Genomic DNA, 12874 nt, shown 5'->3' on the forward strand with positions numbered 1-12874 from the left:
ATTTTGAGATTAGTTCATATTATTATTATTATATTATTAATTATTATTATTATGCAAAAATAATTAATAAAAACACAACATGTAACCATAGAAACTTAATCATATATATATGATCAGCAAAAGAAAGAGAGAGAGAATCTTCAATGATCCGTAGATGGCAGCACTGGATTTGACAGTTGGAACCCAGCCAACAAGCTGGCTACGCAACAAGACACGGGGTTACATAATTCTTTTATTATAAACTAAAATCTTGCTAATTCACTTTAGTATTTTCTTTAATGAATTTATATTATTGCTGTTTACATTAATATTGATATTTGAAAATTAGTAATCATCATCCAAAAAAACAAAAAAACATACATCGCTTTAAGAGAGAGAGAGAGAGACGAGAGGAGAGAGAAGAGAGAGGAGAGATGAGAGAGATTATTGTAGTATTTGTAAAATACTTTCACATATGATTTTGTAATTATACAGTTATTATTATTATATTATTATTATTATTATTATTATTTGAAAAATATTAATAAACATATTACGCATATATGTACCATAAAAAATCTCTCATCTCAGTAATAGAGAGAGAGAGAGAGAGAGAGAGAGAGAGAGAGAGAGAGAGAGGAAATTTGATGCCCACTTGATGACAGCAACAAATCAGCTCCTTCCCCCTCCGGTCACTTAACTTGATACGTATATCTGAGTTTTTTTTAGAAAGAATATGACTGGGATTTCCTTCATTCTTCCATAATTTTTTAAATTTATAAGCAAAAATCTTACTAATTCACTATGGTATTTTCTTTAATGAATTGATATTATTGCTGTATAAATTAATATTAATTTATTTGAAAAGTAGTCAAATCATTTATTTCATCACACATCACATCTTTGTAGTAGTAGAGAAGAGAAGGAGAGAATTATGATTTTTATATGTGTGTTGTGTGTGTGTGTGTGTATATATATTATATATATATATAATATTATAATATATAATAATATATATATATATATATATATATATATATATACATATATATACATACATATATAGACATAATATATATATATATATATATATATATAGATATATATATCTATATATAATAATTAATTATATATATATACATAATATTATATATTGCTACATTTTCAAAATGCAATATATCCTCGTCTTTGACTGTATAAAATATTGTGTATAAGATTTTGGCAACATTTTTTTTTCAGATTCCTAGATAGCTTAGAGATAGGATGTTTTAAATGTGCGTTCAGATTTCGCATAACATATGTATAAAAAGAATATATAACATAGAATGTAGAAAGAGAGGGTTTGCTTTGTCCGTTCAAAGCTAGAATTGTTTCAGTAACTTTTCATCTCCTCGAAATTAAGGGAGCTCGAGTCTTCGTGTTGTTATCAAAACATGACAATCTTAATTATTGGTTGACCTCCGTTTCGATCGGGTACGAACATGAATTTATACTGGTCTCGTACACGTATGTCTTTGCCGAGAACCCCGTGCAGGTTTCACATTTTGTATGTAAAGTTGCGTCATAATGGAAGCTTCTAGATAGAATTGTGTCTCAAAATGTTTTGTGTCATCTCCGCTGCCCAGCTCTTGTGCGAAATGAAAGATTTCATTCGGGCTTAGATACTCAAAGCGATCACATCTCTCTCTCTCTCTCTCTCTCTCTCTCTCTCTCTCTCTCTCTCTCTCTCTCTCTCTCTCTCTCATAGGACTTTTGATTTTAAAGTAACATAACAATTTCGTACTTATTGAATCGTCACTCGTAACTTGTAGAATTGAAATTTTATATTTCTTAGAGTTTATTTAGTGTTTTTGTGGAATCTGAACAAACATTGTTATGTAACGGCGCCTAGTTTTGTGAAAGTGTGAAACAAGCCTGCAGCAAAGAAAGAAAGAAGTTGGTATTCCAAGGTAAAGTGTTATATTTTTATTAGTTGCAACTAATAACTAATAGGAACAGTGGTTAGGTAATAACTAATAACTGATGGTTATGAAGGTTTGGTAAAAACTAATAACTGATAACTAATAGTTACAGTGGTTTGAGTGAAACTATTTACATTTTTACAAATTGCAAATTTTTGTGTTTTGTGTTTGTTTATTTTTGTGCATATATCCATTTTCTTATTGAAGTGTGTGTTTTTATTTTATATTCTGTGTGATTAATACTTTTTGCAATTTTGGTATTTTCTGCATTTGTCTGTGTTTTCATTTGCATTCACAATTTAATTAACTAAGTTATTTTCATTGCTTAATCGTTGCACATTTAATTAAATATAATACTTGTGAATTAATTTGCATTTATACTTAGAATTCTTTTCAAATTTTATTGTTGTTTAGGACTTGTGAATTAATTTCCAAATCTCAATTATTGCCTAACACTTTTGAATTTTGATTGAATTAATTTTCTTGAATTTTGTGATAAATTACTTTTGATTTAATTTTACTTAACCCTTTACTGCCGACTGGATGTATTTTACATTGACATTTTTTGTCTCTCGGGTGCCGACTGGACGTATTTTACGTCGACATACAAAAGTTTTATTAAAAATTCGCGGAAAAATACTTTTAGGCCTACCAGCCAAAAACTCTTGAATCACGCGCCTTGGGGGATGCTTGGAGTTCACGGATCAAGGTGTTGTTTTGTTTACAATCGTTACGCAGGCGCGCAAGCACGAATTTTTTTCTTGCCACACTAAAAAGTATCTGTGACACATCTCGGAAATTATTTCGTCACTTTGACATAATTTTTGTACCATTTTAAATTAGCCATTACATGGAGTATTATATATGAAAATGTGCACAATTTTATGTAGAATACAACAAAAAAATACTCATGATTGTAGCTTTCATCAGTTTTGAGATATTTTCATATAAATAACGATAAGTGCCAAAATTTCAACCTTCGGTCAACTTTGACTCTACCGAAATGGTCGAAAACGCAATGTAAGCTAAAAACTCTTATATTTAGTAATATTCAATCATTTACCTTAATTTGCAACTAATTGGAAGTCTTTAGCACAATATTTCGATTTATGGTGAATTTATGAAAAAACTTTTTCCTTACGTCCGCGCGGTAACTCTTCCGAAAAAATTCATACATGCGATTGTGGTAATGTTTGCACCATTTTAAATTAGCCGTTACATAAAGTTTTATATATGAAAATGTGCGCAATTTCATGCACAATACAACTAAAAACAACCCATGGTTGTAGCTTTTATCAAATTTGAAATATTTTCATATAAAAAATGTTGAGTGACAAATTTTCAACCTTCGGTCAACTTTTGACTCTACCAAAATGGTCGAAAAATGCAATTTGTAAGCTAAAAAAACGCTTATATTCTAGTAATATTCAAGCATTTACCTTCATTTTGCAACAAATTGGAAGTCTCTAGCACAATATTTCTATTTATGGTGAATTTATGAAAAAATAACATTTTCTTTACGTCCGCGCAGTAACTCTTCGGAAAAAATCATACGTGCGATTGTGGTAATGTTTGCACCATTTTAAATTAGCCGTTGCATAAAGTTTTATATATGAAAATGTGCGCAATTTCATGTAGAATGCAACAATAAATAATTAAAGGTTGTAGCTTTTCTCATTTTTGAAATATTTTCATATAAATCACGATAAATAGAAAAAAAACCACGTTCGGTCAAACTTTGACTACCGAAATGGTAAAAAAACGCAATTGTAAGCTAAAAACTCTTACAGTATAGTAATATTCAGTCATTTATCTTCATCTTGAAACAAATTTGAAGTCTCTAGCACAATATTTAGATTTATGGTGAATTTAAAAAAAAAAAACTTTCCTTCCCTTCGCGCGCGGATTCTCCGCCACAAATCTCCGAAATGCTTACGTCCCATTCTCGGAATATTTGCTCCATTTCATATTAGGCATTTCATAGAGTATTATATATGAAAATGTGCGCAATTTTCATGTAGTAATAAAATGAAAAAAATATTTGAAGGTTGTAGCTTTTCTTATTTCCGAAATAATGGCATATAAAAAAAAAATATAAAAAAAATTCGACATTCTGTCAACTTTAACTCGTCAGATATGGTCGAAAACTGCATTTGTAAGCTAATACTCTTGCAGTATAGTAATATTCAATCATTTGTCTTCATTTTGAAAGAAATTGGAAGTCTCTAGGACAATATTTAGATTTATGGTGAATTTTTGAAAAAAATATTTGTTTACGTCCTCTCGTTAGAATTCATGCATTATTTTGTGATAATATTTTCTCTGTGTTGCTTTTATCGTTTTACAATGTGTTATATACCAAAATGATCGCAATTTAGTGTACATTACAACGAAAAAAAGTAACTTGTTACCTTTAACCTTTTGCGCACAGTGCGATTTGAATACAATTATATGAAATTTTGTTTTTTGCGCTATCATATATCGCTTATTTATAATACGATAATGATAACTTTTTTTTTCATTTCTGATGGTTTACCATACTAGACTTCAGCTAATGACAAAAAAAGGAGCCAAAAATGAACTCTTAATCTTGAAAACTAAGCGCGCTGTGATTTTTTTGAAAAAAATATTTTTTCCGCTTCCGCGCTCGCTCTGAAACACCTCCGGCGGCACACGGGAGAGTTTTTTTTTTTTTTTTTTTTTTTTTTTTTTTTTTTTTTCTTTTTTTTTTTTTTTTTTTTTTTTTTTTTTTTTTACCGCTTCGGCGTTAAGGGTTAATTGATTCAAGAATTAATTAAACTCTGTGTTGTTTTCAAGTAACAGTAATTTTCCCTGATATTGTGAATTTCACTTATAAATTTTGAGTGATAATAAATTTTTGTATTTAAAATTTTTATAAGTGTTTTCATTTCTAACCAGTATATTTGCATATGATTATATTGATGTTAGGTAGAAATATAGAGTGGTAATTGATCTGTTTTCCTTCATTAACTTGAAGTGACTTAGAACCAGGGAAGTACATATTTAGACTTTCTGAAATCAGGGAAATACTTACTTTTTAAAGTTGCTGATGGAGTGATGCCCTTTGATTAATTTAATTACTTACAAGATTACCTCACACCTGCTTTGATGAACTTATTCTGATTTTCTGCAATACTGATAAGTTGCTTAGGGATCACTGTTGCCTTTAGAGTATTCAGTCGTTTAGTACCTGTGATGAGGGTTCAGGTGTCTGGCTTTTGTGAGGTAACAATAAATGAATGGTAAGTGTAGTAACTAGATACTTGGCACTTTGTCACAATATATACAATATATATATATATATATATATATATATATATATATATATATATATATATATATATATCTATATATATACTATCTGCAGTATGATCCTCAAACATCAATTCAGGAATGCCGAAGACACATGCATGTTTTAAAAGATTTATTCATTGAGAAACGTTTCGCACATGACTATATGCATCATCAGCCTGAAAAATGACAAAATAATGTTATTATTTTGTCATTTTTCAGACTGATGATGCACATAGTCATGTGTGAAACGTTTCTCAATGAAACTAAATCTTTTAAAACATCCATGTGGTCCTCTTTGGCATTCCTGAATTGATATATATATATATATATATAATATATATATATATATATATATATATATATATATATATATATATATATATATAAATATATGCCGTAAACTGGGGAAAGTGTGCCTCAAAATGTAAGGTTTTTCTACTTCACCTGGTGATAGAAAAACAACTATCTGCATTTACAAGTTTTTTTTTATTGTATCTAAAACAAAAGTAACAATTTGAGATTCTCTGGTATTATTTTGACCAAAATTAAAAATATAGTTTTTTGTACAAAAAATGCTTAAGAGTCTGGCACACTTACCCCACACTTTGGGGAAAGTGCGACGTACAGTGAAAACTTAGGGAATAGTGAGGTCCATAAAGCACTGCTTGTGGAACAATGTTAAGTTCTTAAGAGTAAAAGGTTGGGGCAGCTTTTTCAATACATCTGCCACACTTACAGCATGTTTGTCTGGTGCATTTGGTTTGCCAAAGGCATATTTCTCGCCTTAGTCGTCGTCATACCGCCGATGTAGATAATCCACCACATATTCCTCCTCTCCGACCTACCCCTCAACTTCCTCAACTACCTTCCCTACATAATGTACAATTTGTTTCTTGGTATGGAACTTTACCAAAATAAAATCCCCAACACTAATTTGCTCTGGCTGTGCTGCATCACCCTCTACTGGTACCTCATCTGCCTCTACCTCTGGCGGTTCAGCGTCTGGTGAATCTGGATCAGACAGTTCAGAAACTCCACTGATTTCACTGTCAGAGGGCGATGCTTGCCGAGCGCGTACCGGTACTTTCTTCTTCTTGGCTCCTGATGGCCCAGCTGAAGCGAGGTCATGAGCACTTATAGTTTTGCCAGGTGAAACACACAGTCTCCGACCTCGAGCAGCAGCTCCTGGTTTTTTGCCTGCACCTTCCTTCAAGGACTGCAAGTGTTTCAATACCAGTTGGACTAACTAAGTGAGCTGCAGATGGAAGAATGTCAGCATGCTGTAACTCTAGGTCATCGAATGCATAACCATAATGCTTAATGCAGCCATGTGTTGGGCAATGGAGAGTTCCTCCTGTGGCAGCAAAGCATTTGGCCACCCTCCAGTTGAGCAGGTTCTCCCTCTAACACCTGTGACATGATCCCAGAGGATTCGGCGGGGAATCTTCGTCTCACGCAACACCTTAGTCAACGATTCTCCAGCCTGCACATGCTGCAAAGCTCTCCTCAAGTAATCCTGACTGTAGGTCCTGGCTCGGGGTTTCCCATCTACAGGTTTACAGGTGCGCACCATGGTGACCTATGTCAAAGAAAAGAACTAATAGTTCAGTTTAGACAATTCAGTAACAGGCAAGGCACACTTGCCCCAGAGGATCCTTAGCTTTCCCTTATTGTTGTATTATTTTAGCAATCTAACATATTCATCAAAATCATATTTCTAGTTCAGAAGCAAAAAATTGTGTATATGTGACAATATTTTCTTGTTCAACCAACTAATTACATTTCTTGTATCGGAAAAGATGCAAAAAAAAAAAAAAAAAAATGAGGTACAAATAATTAATAAATATATACCTTGACAATGGAGAGTGCTGAAATTCACAGGGTAAATAGCTACAACACTCCTCTAAGTATGGCAATTGTCTAAAAAATACAAATTCAATATAGTACATTTTTCAAAATAAATTTCAAAAATGTAATTTTATATATATATATATATATATATATATATATTATATATATATATATATATATATATATATATATATATATATATATAGATATATATATATATATATATATATATCTATATATATATTATGGTATATAATATATATATATAAATATAGTATAATTATATATTATACATATATATATATATATTATATAATAATATACTATATTTATATATAATATTTATACTAATATTTATATAGTATATATATAATATTATATATATTTTAATATATATATATATATATTATATATTATATTATATTATTACCGTACACTGGGGAAAGTGCGCCACATTTTGAAATTATTTTGAAAAATGTACTATATTGAATTTGTATTACTTTAAAATGATATTAATAATACCAATTCAATGGTATATTTGATGTAGGATAATACTTTAAGTAGACATTTGGTATTTGTGATTTCACATTTCCATTGTTCCCTTGTAAAAAGAAAATGGATGTCTCAAATAGTAACAGTATGAAAGAAAACGTGCATGAGTGAATACTTATGGGGAGACTGAATTATTTTCACATACATTAACCAAGTCATTCAGTACGTACATAGTATGTATTTATGTATAAACATAAAATGTAAGATTTACTTTAAAATAGTATTAATAATATTTCAAAGATTAATATGAACCATAATAGGATATTTTATGTATATTTGATGAAGGATGGTCTTTAAGGGATACTTTGGTATTTGCATGTTTAGGATAGGAGTCTATGAGCATTTTTAGAGGGGGGTTCCAAAACATTCGAGGATTTTAACTATTCACGGGGGGTCTGGTACACATCCCCCGCGAATATGGGGGGACCACTGTAAATATATATATATATATATATATATATATATATATATATATATATATATATACAATATAAATATATAATATATATATATATATATATATAGTATATATATATATAGTTATACATATACATATATATATGTATACATATATATATAAGAATATATATATATATATATATATAATATATATATATTTACAGTGGTCCCCCCATATTCGCGGGGGATGTGTACCAGACCCACCCCCCGTGAATAGTTAAAAGCCTCGAATGTTTGGACCCCCCTCTAAAATGCTCATAAACTCCTATCCTAAACATGCAAATACCAAAGTATCCCTTAAAGACCATCCTTCATCAAATATACATAAAATATTCCTATTATGGTTCATATTAATCTTTGAAATATTATTAATACTAATTTTAAAGTAAATCTTACATTTTATGTTTATACATAAATACATACTATGTACGTACTGAATGACTTAGTTAAGTATGTGAAAATAATTCAGTCCCCCCATAAGTATTCAGTCATGCACGTTTTCTTTCATACTGTTACTATTTGAGACATCCATTTTCTTTTTACAAGGGAACAATGGAAATGTGAAATCACAAATACCAAATGTCTACTTAAAGTATTATCCTACATCAAATATACCATTGAATTGGTATTATTAATATCATTTTAAAGTAATCTTAAACATTTTACCATTAGAAATATATAAACAGCCAATAGCAGAGAGAGAGAGAGAGAGAGAGAGAGAGAGAGAGAGAGAGAGAGAGAGAGAGAGAGAGAGTTGTCCTTATTTAAAAGAGTGAAGTGGATAGATTATTGTACTTCTTTAAAATACTATCACATGAATTTTGAATATAGTTATATTACTATTATTATTATTATGCAAAAATATTAATAAACATACACATGTACCATAGAAATTCTCTCATCTCAGTAAAAAGAGAGAGAGAGAGAGAGAGAGAGAGAGAGAGAGAGAGAGAGAGAGAGAGAGTTTACATTATCCTGAGATATGGCAACATAGTTGTTGGACCCCAGCCAACTCAGCTTGCTACTGGAGTTCAAAGAGAGAGATGCAGGGTAAAGAGCATTTTCTTTAATTCTTCTTACATAATTCTTTTTATTTATAAACTAAAATCTTGCTAATTCACTTTAGTATTTTCTTTAATGAATTTATATTGATGTTTACATTAATATTGATATTTGAAAATTAGTAAATCATCATCCAAAAAACATACATCGCTTTGAGAGAGAGAGAGAGAGAGAGAGAGAGAGAGAGAGAGAGAGAGAGAGAGAGAGAGAGAGAGAGGGGGGGGGGGTGGAAATGTTTCCATGCCCACGTGATGGCAGCCACAAATCAGCTCCTTCCCCTCCGGTCACTTAACTTGATACGTATATCTGAGTTTTAGTACCTTGAGTTAGAGAAAGAATCTGACTGGGATTTCCTTCGTTCTTCCATAATTTTTTAAATTTATAAGCTAAAATCTTACTAATTCACTATGGTATTTTCTTTAATGAATTGATATTATTGCTGTATAAGTTAATATTAATATTTGAAAATAGTAAATCATTTATTTATCATACAAAAAAAAGCATACATCTTTGTAGTAGAGAGAGAAGAGAGAGAGGAGAGAGAGAGAGAATTATTATTTTTATTATGTGATATCATTTAAACTTATTAAACTTACAATACAGTATTAATCAAAATTAATATTTGAAAATTAGTAAATAAATGTATCATAAAAATGTATTTAGTCATGAAAATAAACATCAAAATACACTAATTAGTGATTATTTTCGTCGGAAAATTCCACGAATTGGCGAGTCCGTCCGTGAATAATTTCTAGATAGATTCCAAAGAAAAATCCGCGAATGTGAGTCCGCGAATCCAGAGAACGCGAATACGGGGGGAACACTGTATATATATATATATATATATATATATATATATATATATATATATATATATATATTATATATATATATACACACATATATATATGTAAATAGCCACATGAAAAAGGTGAAAAATCAAAGACCAGGTGCCAAGCGCTTTCGTGTATTGCGTACACTTCTTCGGGGTACAAAGAAGTGTACGCAATACACGAAAGCGCCCTTGGCAACCTGGTCTTTGATTTTTCACATTTCATGTGGCTAATTACGTACATATTTGTCACGTACTGTTTGGTGACTTATTGCTGATTATATTATATAGATATATAGATATATATATATATATATATATATATATATATATATATATATATATATATATATATAATATATATCTACATATCTATATATCTATATATCTATATATCTATATATATATATATATATATATATCTATATATCTATATATCTATATATATATATATATATATATATATATATATATATATATATATATATATGATATATAGATATATAGTATATATATATATATATATATATATATATATATATATATATATATATATATATATATATATATATATATTATATATATATACATACACACACACACACACACACACACACAGTGTTCCCCCCGTATTCGCAGGGGATGCGTACCAGACCCCCCCGTGAATAGTTAGAATCCGCGAATGTTTGGAACCCCTATAAAAGCGCTAAAAACAGCCTATTTTGTTAGTTAAAACTTAAGAAAAACCACTAAAAATTTTCATACTTGGTTTTTTTAAGTTTTATCACAAAAAGTGCATTTTATGATGAAATTGATCACAAAAACCAGGAATTTGTGGATATTTCTCATAGAAAAATACCGCGAATTCGCGAATTTTCCGCGAATAATGCGGGGAAACGGTCCCGAGAGAAATCCGCGAATGTGTGTGTGTATGTATGTATATATATATATATATATTATAGTATATATATATATATATATAATATATAGATATTATATATATATATTTGTTCTGATATGTATACAAACCCTCGGTCCTTTAACAATAGGAAGGTACTTAGCAGCAGCTGAACCGGTCGTAAGCTTCGAACAAGGGGGTTCGGTAGTTAACTACTTGTCCGGCAGTTGGCGGTCAGCTAGACCAGCCACGGGCTGAGGCGAGGAAGCGGTCCCCTCGGTCGCCTGGACCAGCCAAGCGGCGTGACGTGCCGTGAGGACAGGCCTTGCTCCCACCGCAACAGCGGACTCTGTCGGTCCCCTGAAAGCCGCTCCTACCGGGACCGCAGGCGGAGAGGGGGACCAGCAGCAGCTTTTCTGACGTTCGGGACCGTCGCCACTGTTCTCGGTCCTGCCGCTTTCCCAGGAGACCCGCTCGACCAGGCCTGCAGCTCGATTGCCAACCCACCTGCAGCCCCCCCAGCACACCGGTTCTGCCGGTGGGTGAGGGGGGAGCGTTAGGTCTACCTCTTCTATCCCTTCAACTTCCTCGGGCTACACCGGGAAGAGTGAGGCAACCAGGAGTGATCGTAAGGGGTGCGCTCCTCCCGATCCCGCCACGACGCGCTACAAACCTGGCACAGTCCTAGGACCGACCAGATCATACGCGCAAGTGGCAGGAGGAGACCATGAGGGGTCTGTTGCAGTTCCTCCTCTGTCGTCTCTCTAGAAGCTAGTCCTTCATGGGTGTCTTCACCTGCGGTCTCTTCAATGGAGACTAAAGGAGTGTTGGTCACAGGCAAGAGACCCACCTTTCTTCCCCGTGTCTCTCACGGAGGAGATGAGGCAGGACCTAGCCTGGTGGCTGGACGACGGGAATCTCGTAAGAGGAGTGCCTCTTCGCACTCCCCCCCGAGATGTTGCTGTTCTCAGACGCATCGACCGAGGGATGGGGCGCACACCTGGAGGAATTGCTGGCTGCGTGTGTGTGTGGAACCATCACGACAAGCACCTTCACATCAACGTCCTGGAGCTCAAGGTGGAGTTTCTCGCTCTCCAAGAGTTTCAAGGTCGTCTGGTGGGACACTTGGTGGTGTTGATGAGCGACAACACCACGGTAGTGGCATACGTCAACAAACAGGGGGGCCTATTGTCCCTCCCGTTGCATCAGTTGTTGCTGCAGGTGCAGGAGTTGGCCGAGGCACACTCGGTAGAGCTGTCAGCCCACTACATTCCAGGCAAGAGGAACGTGGTGGCAGACAAGCTCAGCCGTCGAGATCAGGTGATAGGAACCGAGTGGTCCCTTCACCCAGACATGGCGGAAAGGCTCTTCAACCTGTAGGGGCGTCCAGTTGTGGATCTGTTCGCCACCCGGCACAACAGAAAACTCCAGGTTTTCTACTTGGCTGTGTCGGACCCATGGGCAGCTGCAGAGGACGCTCTTCAACACCCGTGGGACATCCTCTTCGTGTATGCCTTTCCCCTGTTCTGTCTGATTTGCAAGGAGATCAGCAGGCTGCTGGTCACCGCGAATCTTCGGATGATCCTGGTGGCACCCAAATGGCCTCAGGTCGTTTGGTACCTGTACCTGCTGGCTCTGCTCGCCGAAGCACCGAGAGAGATTCCCCCCTGGCACAACCTCCTGTCCCAGCCACACGTAGAATGGTACCACCGGTCTGTTCGGTCCCTGTGTCTTCACGGCTAGCTGTTATCCACCATCTCTTGCGAGCGAGAGGCTTTTCTCGCAGCACAGCAACAGAGATGGCTGGGTACATCAGACAGTCCTCTGCAGCTGTATACCAGGGAAAGTGGTCCATCTTCTGTAGTTGGTGTCGTGGACGGGGTCTCTCTCCTCTCAGAGCCTCTATTCAGCATGTAGCGGATTTCCTCGTTTTCCTTCGCCGAGAGAAGCTCCTCTCCGTCTCCG

The 12874-nt window shown here is 33.9% G+C and overlaps 1 protein-coding gene across 1 annotated transcript in view; it reads left to right on the forward strand.

Moving 5' to 3' along the window:
• The window catches only part of LOC135202418 (ER degradation-enhancing alpha-mannosidase-like protein 1), a 300462-nt gene that overhangs the window by 100842 nt on the left and 186746 nt on the right, over positions 1–12874 (forward strand). The window lies entirely within an intron of this gene.

This window comes from Macrobrachium nipponense, chromosome 30 (assembly GCF_015104395.2).
Source record: "Macrobrachium nipponense isolate FS-2020 chromosome 30, ASM1510439v2, whole genome shotgun sequence".
Taxonomy (NCBI): Eukaryota; Metazoa; Arthropoda; class Malacostraca; order Decapoda; family Palaemonidae; genus Macrobrachium; species Macrobrachium nipponense.